At 42.7% G+C, this 18,766-nt stretch overlaps 1 protein-coding gene and 1 pseudogene across 3 annotated transcripts in view; one reads left to right on the top strand and one right to left on the bottom strand.

Moving 5' to 3' along the window:
* Chchd6 (coiled-coil-helix-coiled-coil-helix domain containing 6) overlaps positions 1-18,766 on the bottom strand; it is a 242,474-nt gene that overhangs the window by 155,140 nt on the left and 68,568 nt on the right. The gene's annotated exons all lie outside the window — the stretch shown is intronic.
* Positions 5,344-5,457, top strand: LOC117284564 (annotated as a pseudogene).

Raw genomic sequence — 18,766 nt, 5'->3', positions numbered from 1 at the left:
CATGTCTTTCCCTCTGTTCTCTCCACACAGACATCTTCCCTACCATATTAGTCAGCTTTCCTGTTGCTGGGTACAATACCCGACATCCACAACTTAAAAGAGGGGTTTAATTTGGCTTATGTTTTAATTGGACTCATTCCATGGTCAGCTGGTTCCAAGGCAGAAACGTCATAGCAGAAGTGGGTGGGGCAAGACTGCAGAATTCATGATGGCCAGAAAGCAGGGCAGGGAACGGTGCCACAGAGGAAGGGACAAAGGACCAGATACAGTACCCTAGGTCTCACCTCTGTGACCCACTGAGATGCATCTAGAAGTGTACTCTACCAATCCCCTGGATGGCTCCCAAGCCAATTAAGTTGACACAATCAAGCTTATCCATTATACCTACTATACCTCTTTCTTACCCCTTATGTTTCAGTAGCCTTCAAAAATAAATTTCAATCCAGAAATACAAAATCAGGTGAACCTACACATCAAAATTCTTGGTACAGTAATTCTAGCAAAGTTAGCTATGACTAAATGCTGGACTCAAAACAATTTCTTTGGGGTAGCCCCTCCCTACAAAGACTGAGTATGATCTAAACTTTCTACAAATTATTCTCCTATCTAGATAAGAACTAAATAAGATCTAGAAGTCACTGCCCCCTGGCAGAATCCCCCCAGCACAACTAGTGACCTACAAGTACCTAATACTTCACGGATTGCTCTTAGGGGTCACCCTGTCTCCAACATAAACCAGTTCTATGCCTCTAGGTCTGGTACAGGGCTTGGAATTTCTACTAGCAAGGTACAAAGCAGGAAAGAGAGGGCCCTGGAATCAATACATTCAACGGATAAGCATAAAGGAGTCCTGCATAGGCCAGGCTGTCAGTTACTCCTGTATATCAGTAGTGAGCCTCTATGCATAGTGACATGACCTTGGTCTCTTCATTTCCATAAATAAAGTGAGTACCTTTCTCAAAGGGCATTTGTGAAAGCCAGTACATAGCAGATGCTTGGTACCATTCGTTTCAGTCCCTCCCCTTACTGAGGATTCCATTGTAGGGACAGTGCCACGTGAGTTCTTAAAACATTAAAGGGTCCTAGTACATATTAAAGTAATGATAGCAATGCAATTTACAGACATTAATTTTGAACTGTCTTGTTCATAATCTATTTAGTCTTTAACAACAATCTGGCAGGATCAACAAGGTAAGGCAGTATCCTTTCTAGAAGATGAGAAAGTCTTGGAGAAGGAACATGACTTTGCCAAAATCATGGAGACAAAAAAGCAAAACGGAGTTCTGACTTCAAATTTTTGAAAGTTTAAAAGTTTTTTTAGGATTTATTGACCCACACCATCTACTATGGCTAAGCTATCTCATGCAAAATATCTAATTTTCTGATTCTATAATTTACATTCTTCCACAATACCATGATAGCTCCCTTAAAAAAAGACTCATGAACTTTCACTTTTATATTTGATTTTATGTCAAATTTATACTACATAAACAAGGTTTATGTATTTATAATCATAGTAGGTTCCAAGACAGAATCCGTGGAGGAAGATAAACCACAAACCCAAGCCCCTCCACCAGGAACATTCAAGATAAGAAAATAATATATACTGGGGTAATCAAAGACACATGAAAGTCCCAAAGTGCCAATCAACAAGGAAAAGAAGAAATAGTCTTCCACAAGAAGTAGCATCATAAACTTTAAACTAAAAAGTGAGAAGTAACTCAAAATAATAAACGGGAAAACATTCTGTAGCTACGCTAGAGGTCAGAACAAGATGCTCCTGACAATTTTTAATTACAAAGTTGATAACTGATCCTGAGAAAATGCTAGTAATACTTATTTTCTCCAAGGACACATGTGGACAAAACATGTTGACACACAGAATAGAAGAAGAAGGCAAACTAGATCTATGCTTTCAAATCTGCATGCTGGGACCCTCAGGAAAGTGGCTAAATACATTCTAGAAAAGTTGGTATTTATAAGACTTCATGCAGAACTGATAATGCACAAGGACACTATAGAAAAGAGCCACTGTGATGTTTCTATTTTTTTTTTAAATGTAAAGATACAAGATTGGAAATCATTGTAGGTCCATAAACTTCATCACAGGGCTTGAGTTTTTTCTTCTCATATAAAAGCTGTGCCCTTCTCCCTAGCACCACCAGCAGGGTAGAAATGGAAATATAAACATGAGATTCATTTGCAAACACCCAAAAGAAAAATTTACCATACTGCTATAGGACTAAATGAGGAGCAAATCTCACCAGCTTAGATTAATCTTCTGGGCTAGAATTATGAACCCAGGGGTGTTAGGGCCACACTGACTCACTTGGCAGGAAATTGGGCCCTGACCCCTACCAAGACACAGTCTTCAAAGACAAGGGACAAACATGAGATCAAGTTCTTTTAAGCAAAGAGCCTAAAAGCTAGCAGACTGGATTCAGTTCACATCAGCAAGCTTATATTTATTGGGAAACAGGGACTGAAAAAGCCAGACTGTGTAAGAATACATCCGTGGCTCAAATTTGTCAACAGCTTAATCAAACACCTTGTTGCCAGTCTGCTGGAATAGTATAGATTAAATGATTAGAAAAGGTTTGGGACAGGTGAAAAGAATGGAAAAGTGGCCATACTCACAGGACTGAATCACAACAGAGATACGACACAAGTAGTCAGCAAGGCACTTTCTGTCAAAAGACTTGATCTGTTAGCAAAAATGAGAAACAACTAACTGCCACCACAACACACTCTGGATTTGTGACTTAGAAAAATTAGAAAATGTATTAACAGGAAGCTCCTATTCCTCTACATCTATGCCAACAATCCATCAAAGCTGGAACCACCTCTCAGGGAAGGGCAACCACACTTTGGTTTGCCACAGTCCCTGCTATTCCCTATTATATCAAGATCAGTTCCCCACACTTCTGCATGGTTCTGTAGCATTTTGAGTTTGTTACCTCTCAAGCAGAATTATAACACTAAAAATTTTTAAAAATTTAAAAGGAATTACGATACTATCTAGAAGTTTAGCAACCAGTCTCATAAAAAATCAGTGAAACTAAGAACCATGGGCACACCTCGGTGATACTGCAGTTTGAGTTTCAGACCATCACGATAAAGCTAGTATCACAATAAAGTCATGTGAATTCTTTTAGCTTCTCAGTGTATATAAAGAATGCCCACATTATACTGTAGCCTACTGAGTATTCAACAGCATTGTGAGGAAAACAACGTAAGAACTTTAAAAATACTCTACTGCTAGAAGATGCTACCTGAGCCTGCAGGGAGTGGGGGTTTTGCTGGTGGAGGTGTGGCCTCAGTGTTGAGGGCTGCTAGCCAATCAAGGCAGGGGCTGCTGAAAGCTGGGGTGATTGGACCAACTGGTTACAATGAGACAACAGTGAAATGCGGCACTGACAGAAGACTTCCCCATAGCATGGAACACTGTTTGATGGTGTTTTACCCATAGGAGAACTTCCAGAATTGGCGTCAGGGCTCTCAAACCCTGCGCTGCTTTATCAGACAAGCCCCTGTGGTATTCTAGGTCCTTTGTCGTCTCAATAACGACCCCATTTTCTTCACCAGCAGTAGATTCCACCTCAAGAAACCACTTTCTTTGCTTGTCCACGAGCAGTTCCTTATCTCTCAGTTGTACCATGAGAGGCCAGCGATGTAGTCACACTTTCAGTCTCCACTTGATTCTTGTTCTCTTGCTAGTCCCACCACCTCTTCCATCATCCACAAATGATGGAATTACCTTCTCTCTTGTTAATGTTTATGTCTTGACTATATCCCTGAGTCCCAAATGTTCTTCATGGCACTGAGGGTGGTAAATCGAAGATTTTCAATGCGCTTTGCCCAGATCCATCAGATGAATTACTATCGATAGCAGCTATAGTCTTATGAAATCCACTCCTTGACTAACAAGGAATCACAATCACTCCTTGATCCCTGACTATAGAGCAGATGTTGTGTGACCAGGCAAAAAAACAACATCCATCTTGCTGTACATCTCTAACAGAGCTCCTGGGTGGCCTGGTGCATGGTCAGTGAAGAGAAGTATTTTGAAGGAACCTTTTTTATTTGTCTCTGAGCAGCAGGTCTCAATGGTGGGCTTCAAATACCTAGTAAACCATTTTGTAAACAGACTGTTTCATTAACAGAATACATTTGTATGAGCTTTAGGTCTTGGGGCTTTCAGAATGGTAAAATGAGCATTTACTGTATCTTAAAGTCAACAGCTGTCTTTTGACTTCTCCTCTCTAGCTACAAAAGTCCTAGACAGTGCCTCCTTCCAAAACAAGGCTATTTTATCTACAGTGAAAATCTGTTGTTTAATATAGCCACCTTAAACAACGATCTCGGTGTGACCTTCTACATAGCACTTGCTTTTTCACCTTGAATTTTTATGTTATGGAGATAGCTTCTAACCTTAAACCTCATGAATCAACCACTGCTAGTTTCAGAATTTTCTTCTGCACCTCTCTCAGCCTTCACGGAATTAATGAAAGAAAGCTAAAGCCTTGCTCTGCACTAGACTTTGGCTTAAGGGAATGTGGTAGCTGGTTTGCTCTTCTATTTAGACCTCTAAAATGTTCTCCACATCAGCAATAATGTTTGACTTTCTTGTCATTCCTGTGTTCATTGGAGTAGCACTTTTAATTTCCTCCAAGAACTTATCCTTTGCATTCACAACTTGGCTAACTGGTGCAAGGACTAGATTTTGGCCTAACACAGCTTTTAACATGCCTTCCTCACTTAGCTTAATCATTTCTAAATTTTACTTAAAGTAAGAAATGTGCAACTCTTCCTTTCATGTGAACATTTTAAGGCCACTGTAGGGTTATTAATTGGTCTAATTTCAGTATTCTGTTTTTCACAGAATAGGGAGGTCTGAGGAGATGGGGAAAGATGGGGAACAGCTGGCTGGCAGAGCAGTCTGAATACATGCAACTATTTATTATGCCCACAGATTTATGTAGCCAGGTTCAAAACAATCACAATTGTAACATCAAAAATTGCTGATCCTTGAAGCAGCTCCTGAAGATGAGACCTTCGCCCAACAACCATAAAACAAAAGCCTGGAATGTTACATTTTCCTCGCCTTAAAATGGCCCTGACTATTGACACAAGCCTCTCCTAGTGATGTCACAAGCTCCCCCAATCCCCAGCCACTACATTGCTCAATCTCACCCCAGCTTCTATAAGCCCCACCCCAGTCCTATAAAACCAGCTCCCTGTTCTGCCATGTTGCTCTCTCTCCTTTGTTCAGAGAAAGCCCAGCAGATCCTCCCCATAATAAAGGATTGTTATGGCCCAGGTTTTAAATAAACCTGCTGATCAAACGTTGCGCAGTGGCAGTATCATAGCCAATGAGGTTTATCCAAGGTGTGATTATTGACAATTGAAAAATTGCTGATCACAGGTCACCATAATAAATAGAATTATCACAATGTGACACAAAGACACAAAGTAAGCACTCACATATTGGAGAAAATGTCACCAATAAACTTGCCCAATGCAGGGTAGACAAAAACTTTTAATTTGTTTTAAAAAGCAATTAAAGCAAGGTGCAGTAAAAAGAGATGTGCCTGTGAAATTAGAAATAAAAATCAAACAGCAAAAAAGGAATCTCTCCCCCAATGTTTTTGGTATTCATTAGTGATAGTCCTCTGCTCATTTCACACAAATTCCAAAGACATAGTCCATCTGCTCCCGGCCAATTATTCATGGGCTGGTGCCTCCTACTCCATCTGTAAACCTGGAAGTCCTGCCTGCAGGACACCTGATGTGCCCGGAGGCGGGGGGTTTCTCTCAAATGCCCACACCTGAGCCACCTCCCCACCCACCCACATGCCCTGATCCTCTCTGGTTCCGTAATTCAAGAATCACCACCATCCACTCACTAGCTTGGTGGCATCAATGCTAAGCACCTTCATTCTGGCTTTTTCTCCTTCTGTTTTTAAAGTAAACTTTCTGTTGTGAAATAGTTTTAGATTTACAAAAAAAAAAAGTTGCCAAGACAATATGGAGACCAGGTAAGCTCTCTATGTTTCTCCAATTTTCCACTGTCTTCCTTCTTCTGTTCCAGTAGCTAAACCAGGAAACTGCACTTGGACCGTATTTTTCTGTGGGTTTATGTCTAACAACATCAAACCCATAATGCTGAGCTTGACTCTCCTCTCCTCCCCAGGGCCAGCCTAGATGATTTCAGCTGCTTCAGGTATTCCCCGCCATGCTTCTAACCTGGCCAGCTCTGGACTTCTTGCCATGAGAGGTGAGGATTCGGCCTTCATACACACACCTCCATATACATCTCCAGTCCTGCTCGCCCCACTAGGTTTTTTACCACATTTGTAGAGTTCAGTATTTAATGTGTACAGTAGGGCTGTGGTAAAAGTATTCACAGCTGAGCCACAGTTTAATGTACTACAGTTATATTTTCTTTCTAGAATAACTGTTTTCTTCAGAATGAAATTTTGTTCTTCAGAATTTTAAAGCGATTACTCCAGGGTCTTACAGCTTCCAGGACAGCTGTTGTCTGTGGACTCTCTGATGTTTAACTTTTTGTATATGACCTGTTTCCTTGGCCTTCAGGGTTGTGCACCCTTTCCAAAGAGGGCCCTAGTGGCCCCATCAGCTGGTGTAACACCTCGTAATGGCAATCCCTCCCACTTATGCCCACTTCTGGAATATGGCATGTGATGGGATGTCACCTCCAAGACAAGGTTTCAAATGCTCATGACTTATGTCTTGTTCACACTTTCTCTTCCTCACTCTAACAAAACAAGCCACTGTGTTAAAGGTTCCCCTTTAACACAAGATCCAAGAGGGAAGGAACTGAGGTCCTCAGACCAATGGCCCCCAGGAAATGATGCCTGTGACAGCCACCTGTGTGTGGGCGCAGATCGATCCCCAGCCACACCTCCAGGAGACCGTGACCTTCACCTACATGTTGGCTCACATCTTCTGAGTGACCCAGATTAGCCGTGGGAACTGCACACAAATGCTGCTCTCAGGGCCAAGAACTGTAGCCCTGACCTTGGGAAGTGCTTCTACGAGTGCTTTTCCTGGAGTAGTCACACACATCACTTGTCTACTGCCTGTGCTATGATGGCAGAGCAGAGTGGCTGCAACCACAGGACCCATCAGCCTAACACATTCACTTTCAGAAAAAGTTTGTCAAGCCTGTTCTAAGCCACTACATTTTGGAGTGATTTTTTTTTTTTTTTTTTTTTTTTTTTTTTTTTTTTTTTATGCAGCAGTAGATAATAATATGCCTCTTTGCTGGAACTTTGTGGATCAGTTTTGTTCCTTTACAGTCTAAAATTTCATGAAGGTACATTCTGGTATATATCTATTTTCAAAAGCTAATGGATAGCAACTAATTGGCTCTTCTCAATCTGGAAGGTCTTGTCTTTAGTTCTGGGAAATGTTCTCAAATTATTTCATTAATAATTTCTTCAGTTTTCTCTTTTGGGTACTGCTATTATCTAGATGTTTGGCAGCCTGAACTAAGTCTTTTGCTTTCCTAATGCTTCTCTCATATTTTCTATCACTTGTTCTAATTTCTGGGAGAATTCCTCGACTTTACTTTCTAGCCCTTCTATTAGCTTTTTCATTTTTGGTATATTTTCTAATTTCTAAGAGCTCTTTGTTCTAGGTGTTAACAGCTCCTGTTCTCATTAGATAAATGCAGTATTTTCTCTTATCTGAGGGGTTTTGTTTTGCTTTGTTGCTTACAGTACTTAGGGATTGAATCCAGGGCCTTGTTGGCACATACTCCACCACTAAGCTACATGCTCCGCCTTTTTATTATTGTTGTTGTTGTTATTACTTTATTGTAAGTCAGAGTCTCCCTAAACTGCCCACACTGGCCTTGAACTTACTATCCTCCTGCCTCAACCTCCTGGGTAGCTAGCATTACAGGTATGTGCCACCACACCCGGCTTGAGGAATTTCCGTTTTAACTCGAATCTTCTCTTCTTCTGCTCTGCGCATCACTTATTGCCTACGTTCCTTTTATCTCCTCCTTTTGGACTACAGTGGTTGAATGTGTTGATCTTATATTTATGTTGGTTTATATTTTGATTATGTTGGAGGAAGTTATAAAGTGGTCCCTTGACAGAATCATCCTCTTATAATTAAGAATGAAGCAATAACAAACTGATCTCAAGGCTTGTCTCTCTGGTACTAATTTGTCAATTTATAGGGTGATCTGTCAGATCATTTTCCTGAAGAATTTCCAACTTTTAGTGTTTATGGGCTTTATCTTTTGGGCTCTTCAACCTCTCATAAAGGGACCCTTTAGTCTCCTGTCTGGAAGGGTGGTGCCTGTTGCTTGGAATCAAATAAAGAAAGAATGCATGGGAAAGATAGAGGTCTCCCTATCCCAAGTATGAAGCTCCTGCCCTCTGGAATGCTATGGCATCCAAGATCCTTCCATTTTAACTTCACTGGTCTGGTGACAGAAAGCAGATGCAATTTTCCTAGTAAGCAGCAGAGGGACTTGATCACTTAACAAGACTTCAATCCAATCTCTTCCACTGTCTATGCCACCTACAACCCACTTTCAGAGATGCCTCCACCCTTGGGTGTTGGAGCTCTCTGGGGGGCCAATGTGTTGCAGCTGCTTCTGTGATTCTGCACTGCTGAGTTCCAGCTGTCTGGAGTCTGTCCAGTCAATTACCCACTGACCAGCCACCTCTTTTCCTGCTATCACAACTTTGCTGCTCTCCCAGCGTCTTTGCTCTCATTTTAATTGGGCTTGGGGATGGAGCCAAGGTAAATGGTTGTGTTCATTATGCCATTTATATAAGACAGCCCAGGCGCCCTCAATTCTCACATCCTTATAATCACTAAGTTTTGTAATTCTGTTTGCTAGATATCTTTTTAATCATCTATTCCTTCCCAAGCCCACTGTCACTTTTCTGAGCCAGACCCTTATCTCTCATCAAGTAGAGCCAGTTTCCCAGTTTCCTTGCCCTGCAGTCTCCCCTTCCTGCTAATCCGCTCTCTATGTTGTCTGATCAAAATGCAAGCAGACATGTCACTTCCCAGCTATTATAGGCTGAACCATGTTCCCTGGAAACCTGTGTTGAAGCCCTCACCCCCAATACTTAGAATGTGAACTTACTGGAGATAAGGTCTTTTGCAAAAGTAATCAAGTTAAAATAAGGCCACAGGTGGACCCCAATCCAATATGGCTAGTATCCTTATAAAAAGGAGAAAATGTGGGGAGAGAGACAGATGCTGTGTATGCCCGAGAGCACACATATACATTGTTCTTTGAGAATGCCATGTGAAGAGACGTGGAGCTGTCTGACAAGAAATGTCTGAGGTTACCAGAAGCCAGGAGCAAGGCTTGAAACAGATCCTTCCTTCCCTAGAGCTTTAAGAGAGAATGTGGCTTTGCAGACACCATGATTTCAGACTTGTGGCTTTTAAAACTGTGAGCCAATACATTTTAGTTGTTTTAAGTCATCCAGTTTGTGGTACCTGTTACAGAAGCTTTAGGAAATTAATATAGTCACACATTTTTTCTGAAGATCTTTCTTAGAAAACTAATCTGACAATATACTACTCACGCAATTGTGAATGTGCATGATTTGACTAAGCAAAGCCATTTTTAGGAATTTATCCTTAAAAAAATAATGGGCAAAAGACACAAGGATGTAGGTTATATTTGGCACGATGTTGATTTTCACACTGAAAACAATAAATAAGTTGAATTATAATAGGAAATCAGTTAAATAAATTACACACATCCAAAAGGAACAAAGCCAACAGGCACGGTGGTCGAGCACCTTCCAAGGAAACTACAGCAATACTGTGGCACTGCTAACAGGGCACAAAAGAGGAGCCCAGCCTCATGACCACCGGGACCAGCTGGCTCACATCCAGCCAGCTCTGATCCTCTGGATGGTCATTTCTTCATACTCTATTCCAGTTTTCTGAACATGGAGCCACATTTCATCACAGGAGTACTATGAAAAAACAATATGAATAGACAACTAACAAATGAATGGATTTTATAACAAAGGTGTTAAATAAACATGTCATGTAGTCAGGCAACCTCAGATCCCACCCTACAGTCCTGATCTAGTGACCTTACCCTTGGGCTTGTTCCTGGGCTTCCTACGTGACTCTCTCTCGCAAGTGCATTTCACAGTGCATCATGCTACACTCACACATGCTGAGTAAAGTGAGATAAGATGCTTTTGATCATTCAATTCCCGTGTGTGTGTGTGTGTGTGTGTGTGTGTGTGTGTGTCTCCCTCTCTCTCTCTCTCTCTCTCTCTCCCTCCCCACCAAGTTCTGGCTAAAAGATGGAGATTCAAATAGAGAACTTAAACATATACTGCCTTCAAGAAATCTGTGTTCCAGATCACCAGAGAGAAACAACAGGGTAATCAGTGTTAAGCCCTGTAAGGCTATAACCAAGGGGCTACAGAGGTGCATGCATGAGACCTCTAACTAGCCCTGGGAAGCCCAGAATTACAGCCACCTGAAGAAGGCACCTTTAGGCCAGACCTGCAATTTCCTATTGACCTGGAGAAGACTTTTCTAAATGGAATGTTTCAGTATGGGAGCAACTAACTGTCCAAGGCACTAAACAACTTGGAATGTTCATTCAGAAACTACAAATCTTCTTAGTCTGGATAAACCAGGCAGGGGGACCCAACAGATGAAGACAATATAGGCCAGACTTGAATTCCTGTGTAAATTCAACCAACAACAAAGCAGCTGTTACCTGTGAACCTCAGAGGTCTTCTCTGACCATAGAGGTCTGGGAGGACAGGCAGGTGGCTGAAGGAGCCCAGGGACTGGCACAAGGGGCCAGGAGCGGTTCCCTACAGCCGTGGAGTATGGGCATGCTGTCATAGGGAGTAACACTATCAGGAAACTAAGAACAAGAACATTCACACCCTTGGGACTGCAGCCTGCTACAAAAGGAGAGAGGGGGAAAAAAAACAGCAGGAAAAAGAGAATGGTATTCACTGAAAAGAGCAAATTTAGGCTGACAACTCAGGCCCTAGTTATACCCGAGATCAGGCTCTCCAGTGAAACCACTTTCTGTTGTCTGAAGAACAGCAAGGATTTACCAGGCTCAGGTCTCCCCTTCTGCCTCAGAATAGATGGCCAAAGAATGAAAAACCTCCTCCAGGAAGCTCATTTAGCCCCCACACATCCTGGTCCCTAGGCCTGAGGCAGAGGTGAGGGGAGCCCTCTGTGCTGTGTCTGGGAGGGGCCGTCTCCCCGTCTCATCTCAACTGGAACCTCCAGCTGCAACTCCCTGTTCCCTCTCTACCCCTCCATTGTAATACCGTGCTTCAAACTGTGAAGCCAAAATTACACGCATTTTTTTAAAAGAGAGAAATCTTATTAAATACACATTAGCAGCAGCACACAGCACAAGGCTTGAGAAGGTAAAAAGCACATTTGGGAAAAGATTATTCATCACTTGCTGACATCCTCCCTCGACAAGGATGACTGGAGCAGAGCCACCCTGGCATCTTCCTTCCCACGGAGACCACACCACACCGGAAGCGCTGGCCTGACATCCAGCACCAACTGGGAGGGAGGCAGAGCAGCCTGGGGGCAGAGCTTGGGGCTGGAGCCTTCAGTGGGGCCTGTGTTAAACACAGGTCCACAGCAATTTCCATCCATCCCATCTCCGTGGGGGTCCCAGGAGCAATGCAGGAGAAGAGGAAGAAGTGGACATTTACTCTTTAAGCACCCTGGGGAGTTTAAAATGTTTTCAGTCAACACAAATTACTTGTGCTACCTTTGTAAAGTATGCAGCACTTGTCTGGTTAAGAAATAGGTTTGCAAACTAAAGGTCCTGAGGTGGGCAAGAAAAAAGCCCCAGAAGTCTCACGGCAGATGCATCCAGCGAGCCATCCAGCGAGACTCTGAATTTCATCAGGATTCTAGGGAAGTGAAATGTCACATGTCTCAGGGTCTGGTTCCACCTCAGCAGGCCCATTTACTCCAGGCTCTCAGCGATCCTGACCTCTGCCTGCCCTGGCCGGCACTGGTGCTGTCACCTTTCCTCATCATCTGCACAGGAGTAATGAGGAGCACAAGGCCCTTCTCTTTCTTTCCACCTGGCTGGAGAGCATCAGAGGCCTTCTCTGCAGCACAGCCCGCAGACTGAAGGGTGCCAGGCCAAGATGCTGAGGCACCACTCCTATTCTTCCACCTCCAGGTGAAAAGAGACCAGAGCCCACACTTCATCCATTCCAGCTCTGGAAAATCCTAAGCCTTGGTTGAGAGACAGAGAAGAGGCTGGGCAGAAAAGTGGGCCAAGGGCTGGCTTTCCTCACACATCCCTCCTGCCCCTCTCTTCTTCGAGCAAGCAAGCTCTACTTCAGCTGAGGGTACACACAGTCAGAATCCCGAGTGAGTGCACTGGGGTCAATCCCCATGGAAACCCTCTCCATGGGAGACTGACAGCAAGAGGACTCTGATGTCACCATTATTCATACAAAACACAGTCCTGACCCCAGGAGCACAACTGTGAGAGAGGCTCTCCCTGAAGTGTCCCCAGCCCAGCTGCAGAGCTCTGTGAGCCCGCTCTACCAAACGCTCCAGTGTGTTATAAAGGATTATGACGTTTGTAGGAGAAAACAATTCCTTTGGAAAAAATCACAAGATGACTGGGAGAGACAGTCTCAGGGAGAGTCAGAAGACAGGGAATTGGGCAATCTCTTTGAAAGCAAGTAAGAGCACCCCCTGCAGACAAGGCCAGGACACACCCACCCTTCCTTCCTCCCCTGCCACCTGGGAGTTACTAGCACTTGAGCTATGGCCTGAGCCTCCACTGCACTGGACACATGCACACACATGTGTTCTCTTAGCCCAGAGTAAGAAGGCGCCTGTTGACTTAAATGATGAGCTGAGACACAGGGTAGTTACACCATCCTGGCTCGGAGGATGTGCTCTCAGGGTGATGGAGAAGAAATTGCTTATGTGGAAAGGAGCATAAGCCAAGCTACCTGGCCAGGTCACAAGGGCTGGGGAGCCCTACTACTGGTTTTATAACCCACCACATACATAATGCCTCGACTATATAATGACACCAAAACCTAGAAGTGAATTTCTTTTCCAAAATGCCAAACCAAAAGCAAAACCTTCAAATTCTAGAAACCCACAATCAAGTAGGATCTTCACGGATTAAATATTATCCTCTTCCTCCGTGCTATATTTATTACTCTAGAAAACAAATGTGGGCAAACGTGATATGCCCGATTCCCAACTCAGGCAGAAAGGACTTCCAACTTCATAAAAACCATGAGTTCAGAAGAAAAGAAAAAAGAACTGAAATTCACTGACTGCCCAATTACATGCCATGTGCTTTATATATGCCTTCTTATTTTATGCTTTCCATGTTACAATATGAGAATTAACTCTTCTAATACAAGAGAAAACTAAGGTTAAAACAGAATAAGTATCCTACTTGAGGGAATATACCTTGTACATGACAGAACCAGGGTTCAAGTAAAGTCTCCCTGTGCTTTACTAATGCATCTGCATGATGTATCAGCCCACGAGTGCACAAGCAGACTCACTGTGGTAGCCAGTCCCAGCAACCAGACCAGACAAGCTGTAGGAGGAAACTGCACTCCCCAGCCTTGCAGCCCTGTAAGCCTCAGGCCCTCTGAAAGGCACACCTCCCTGCTGCTGAAAATGAGCAAGAAGTATGTCCAATTGAAAGAGAAACATCAGTGACAAGATCAGAAGGTGAAGTGCACCAGTAGATGTGCCTCTCCTGACAGAGCTCAGTTTCCCACGGTTGAATCCAATGTAACAACTATTTGCTGGTGTCTAATTTACTGAGGCGTGTCTTGTGTCTTAGGGAATATATTTACAAAGGTTAATAAACAGCGTTCCTATTTTCAAGACACTGTATCAGGCCAGTCAAAAGTAAACACAATTAATACAAAGTACTGAGTTAAAATGGCTTTGTCCTAAAAATTGTAGTTTTATAATTTAGCTGTACAGTGTGAGACATTTTCAGATGTGAAATGGTAAAGTTTACAATGTCAAACTTTTTCTGAAAGAATTACTTAAGGAAGCACTCCAGCAAAGTAAGGACTTACCAGTTTTTAAAAAAGAAACAAGGGCATGATGATGGCAGCAGTGTCCAACAGGGGATGTGAAATCATACAAATATAGTATATACAGTGGACCCTTGAGTTACAACTAGTCTGACATACGAACAACTTGGGTTTTGACCAGAATTTTAGTTTTAACTTACAAACAAAGTCTTGAGTTATGACACAATACTGGCTGCTTGTGCTTCCAGATGGTCTCAGATACAGACTTAACCCTTAAAATGTTCTGCAAGGAACATTACAACATCCTCTACTGGGGGGCAGATTAACTGAGCAATCTTGGGCTGGTGTCTCTCTAAGGACACTGAGATCTGCCTGTATTCAGGAGAGACGCTTTGAAGGCTGTGTAGAGGAACCTGAGCCCTCAGCTGACCAACTTCAGTTAAAACCAACACTTGTGAATGAATTGCATTTGTAAGTCAAGGGTCCACTGTAAACTTATACATATGTAAAGTATAATTTTAAAATTAACAGTTGGAAACAACATGGGAGGGGATGAGATACATAACACAAAGAAATTCTACATTCCTAGAAGGAAAAGAAAAAATGTGATTCAGAAAAAAAATATTTGCAGAAATAAATTTCTCAAAGTCAATGAATGAAAACCCTTCAGATTCAAGAAGGTGAGCAAACCTCAGAATGAACCCAAAGAAATTCCCAAAAAATAAATAAGTTTTCAAAGGCCAAAGACAAAGAAAGCAGCCAGCAAGAAATGATATATTATCTAAGGGAGAATGATGTAAATGAGAGCATATCTCTCAACAGAAACCATAGAGGCCAGAAGGAAGTGGCACAACATTTTTAAAGTGCTTTAAAAAAAAAAACCTGTTAATCTAGCACTTGGTATCTAGTGAAAATGTCTTTCAGGAATGAAGTGGAAGTTAAAACTTATTCAGTGAAAGAAAAAATGAAAAAAATCTGTTCCTGGTAGATCTGCTTTTTTTTTTTGGCAATACAGGGGATTGAACTAAGGACCTTTCACTTGCAAGGCAGGTACAGTGCACATGTGCCCTGGCCATATCTGCTCTAACTTTTAAAGGAAGTTCTTCATATAGAAAGGAAATAATTTAGCCAGGTGTGATAACACATGGCTGTGATCTAAGCACTCTGGTGGAAGGACAGCTAAAGCAAGAGAATCATGAGTTTGAGTCCTGCTTGGGCAGCTTATGGTTTAGGTCCATCTCATTAAACAAATAAAAGGGCTAAGGATGTAGCCTAATGTGAAGGTCTTGTGTTCACTTCCCAATACCCCTCCCCAGAAAAAAAAGAATAATAACAATTTTGAAAAGAAAGAAGAAAATAATTTTGAGAGGGGGAGACATTATTTAATGAGTCCAGAGTAGGGAGATGAAGGAAACAGGAAGAGGCTAAGAGGCTGAGACAAGGGGGAGGATTCAGGACTGGAATGAGAAAGTTCACAGGAAAGAGACAGCAGAAGAACAAAATAGACAGTGGGCCCATGGTTAGAGAAAACTCTCTTTGTTGTTCAAGATCCTGAAGGGAGAAACCTGGGTTTCTTACGTAGAATGAAGATGGAAGGGCAGACAACCGTATTTTGGGGTGGGGGGAGGGTGTGCGGCTATCAGGACTTCTCCTGGAATGAGGCCTGGTGATTCCCAAGGGAGATCAAGAGCAGTATGCGCAGGCCTGTGCTGCTGAACATTGGGGTGCACATTATGCAAACTGCAGACAACGGCACCACTGTGAACATCACAGAGTATATTACACGAGTCTAGATGTGATCAGTCAGTGACTCAATGTGGCCTCTGACATAGTCAAGCAACACAGAGACATGAGATGTATGAGCTGCTGCCAGCATTACAGCACACTGTTTTATGATAAACTTTTTAAATAAGTGAAGCGCACTCTAAAAGCATGATAAAAAAATATAGCTAGTAAAGAAGTAAGCTAGTACCACATTTGTTTACTATCATCAAGTATTATGTACACTATATAACTATATGCGCTCTACTTATATACAACTGGTGGTGCAGCAGACGTGTTTATACCAGCAGCACTACAAACACATCAGTAACACTTGCCATCACTAGGTAATAGGATTTTTTTTTTTTTGCGTTCCATTGTAATCTTATGGACCACTATCATTTTTGTGGTTTATCACTGACCAAAACATCGTTACGCAGTAAATGATTACATATCAGGCATCCCAAAAAAACTTCAATTAGACTCCCCAACGCATAAGGATTTCCTGTTACTCTTTCCAGAGGGTTCTGGATTTCTTACCTCTTTCTGACAAGATCAAGACCACGACTCTAATCTCTGAGTGTGGGCCCCATACATATCACAGCCGCCACTCTAGAACAGCAAGCCTGTGCACATGACCACACTGACCCCAGCCTATCCCCGGCACACAGCCATCCACCTTGCCATGGCAACTGCTGATGGAAAGGGGGAATGCACCTCCAAAGCAAGCCACTTCACTCGTGGAAAAACTCAAAATCTAAACCTGCTGGTGGTACTACAAGTGACGGTTTCCTTAATGTCTTTGTCTCAGATCATCGTGAGTACAGAAGCACAAATGAAACCTGTATGTTGATTTTGTTTCGTGCAATTTTACTGAATTTGTGTATTAGTTCTAACAGTTTTTTGGGTGCAGTCTTTAGGACCTCCTATACATAATGTCATTTTATCTGCAGGTAGAGACAATTTAACTTCTTCCTATTTATGTATTGTGTGTGTGTGTGTGTGTGTGTGTGTGTGTATGTGCGTGGTACCAGGGATTGAACTTGGGTCCTTGTGCTTGCAAGGCAGGGGCAGAACCACTGAGCTAAATCCCCAGCCCTTAACTTCTTCCTTTCTATTGTAAATGTCTTTTATACACTTCTTGCCTAAATGTTCTGGCTGGGACTGCCAGTACTATGTTGAATAGAACTGGTAAGAGAGGACATCCTGGTCTTGTTTCCTCTAAGGGAAAAGCTTTCACGCTTTCACTATTGAATATGATATTAGCTGTGGGCTTGTCAAATGTGATTTTATATCCCTGAGGTACAGGATTTCTATACCTAATGCTGAGAGTTTTTATTGTGAAAATGTTGGATTCTGTCAAATGGTTTTTCTGCATCTCTTGAGATAATCATGACATTTTGCTAAGTAAAATTAGCTAGTCACAGAAAGACAAATATTACATGACCACTTATATGTGGAATCTATAAGAATCAAACAGAAACAGAGAGTAGAATGTTAGTTGCCAGTGGCTAAGCAGTAGGGGGAAGTGGAGAAGTTGGTCAAAGCGTATAAACTTTAATCTGTAAGACAAATACTAGAGACCTACTATACAATACGGTAATCATAGTTAATAACAAGGTACTATATATTGAAATTTTACTAAGAGAATATGTCTTAAGTATTCTCACCATATACCCTCTCCCCCTGCCAAAAAAAAAAAAACAAAAGCAGAATGTGTGGTAAAGATGCTAATTATCATGAATGTGAAGATCATTATACAAAGTGTACTTATATCACAGCACCATGCTGTACTCTTTAAGCACATATAATTTCTTGTTAGTGATATTTCAATAAACATGAAAAATAAAAAAGTAAGAAAGCTGATGAGTCCTACTGCAGTCAGGCCTTACCACCCAGTGTATGTGGGCTATTCTGGGGAGGAAGGTGGGGACATCCAGAGGCACCCATTCAGTAAGAAGATATCCACGGAGTTTCATAAAACACAAGGCCTGTCCTGCAATCCTCGTCTAAAATGACAATAAATCTGCTCAAGAGTTTCCAGTGCCACATGCAAAATGATGTTAATGGTACACCTAGGAGTCCCCAGCCTGAGAATGTGATTCCTCACACCCGAAGACCAGGAAGTAAGAGTGGCAATTCAAAAGGAAACTGCAAGATGGAAGTCCACGAAAAAAGGAGAGCCTTCCTGGTTCAGATCTCCAGCCCTAGATGGTGCTGCCCCTCCCTCTCCATGGGGAGTTGACACTCTGCTTCCATGTGACGGATCTTTCTTCACATGGATACCCTTCCAACGGGTAAGTGGCACTTCTCTTCCATGTGACAAAAAAGGAGACGTGACTGTCCAAGGTTGAGGATGAAGCTTGTACGGAACCCACATGGATTTGCCTACCCAGCATCCATTCCCTTTCTGGTAACAGGGGCTGACTGTTGGAGATGGGAGAGCACCAGGGCCTTCTCCTCCCAATGTGTGCACTCCTAGAGAAAGCTTGTCAATCAATGAGCCACACTACCCTGCCAAGGGTACAATTCTCACACAATCGGTACCCTGCAAGGACTCTGTCTCCGCCCAAGCATCTCACCCTCTCCACAGTCTGCTCCTTCAGCTTTCTCACTACCCTGTGTGCTTCCAGGAAAGCATCTGCTGCCCAGAGTAGGCCTCTGTTGCTCAGACACAAAACTTAGTAAGAGGCGGTCTCTGGCTGGAATCGGAAGGGCCTGGCCTCCCTTTCTCGAGGGCACATGATAGTAGCCTGGCCTCACTCCCTGCCAATGCAAAGCAATGCCAGGCAGTCACAGACAGCAGGCCAGACCAGGCACTAAAACCACCAGGGAAGTGGGCACCATTCAAAGACTAAAAGAGACAGAAGGGCCTGGCATTGCAGAAACACAGGGCAAGAACAGAGCACAACAAACAGGCAGCCCCTTCATTATTCAATTAC

Source organism: Fukomys damarensis, unplaced genomic scaffold (assembly GCF_012274545.1).
Source record: "Fukomys damarensis isolate Sample0158 unplaced genomic scaffold, DMR_v1.0_HiC HiC_scaffold_37, whole genome shotgun sequence".
Taxonomy (NCBI): domain Eukaryota; kingdom Metazoa; phylum Chordata; class Mammalia; order Rodentia; family Bathyergidae; genus Fukomys; species Fukomys damarensis.
This window is presented reverse-complemented; position numbering and strand designations above follow the sequence as displayed.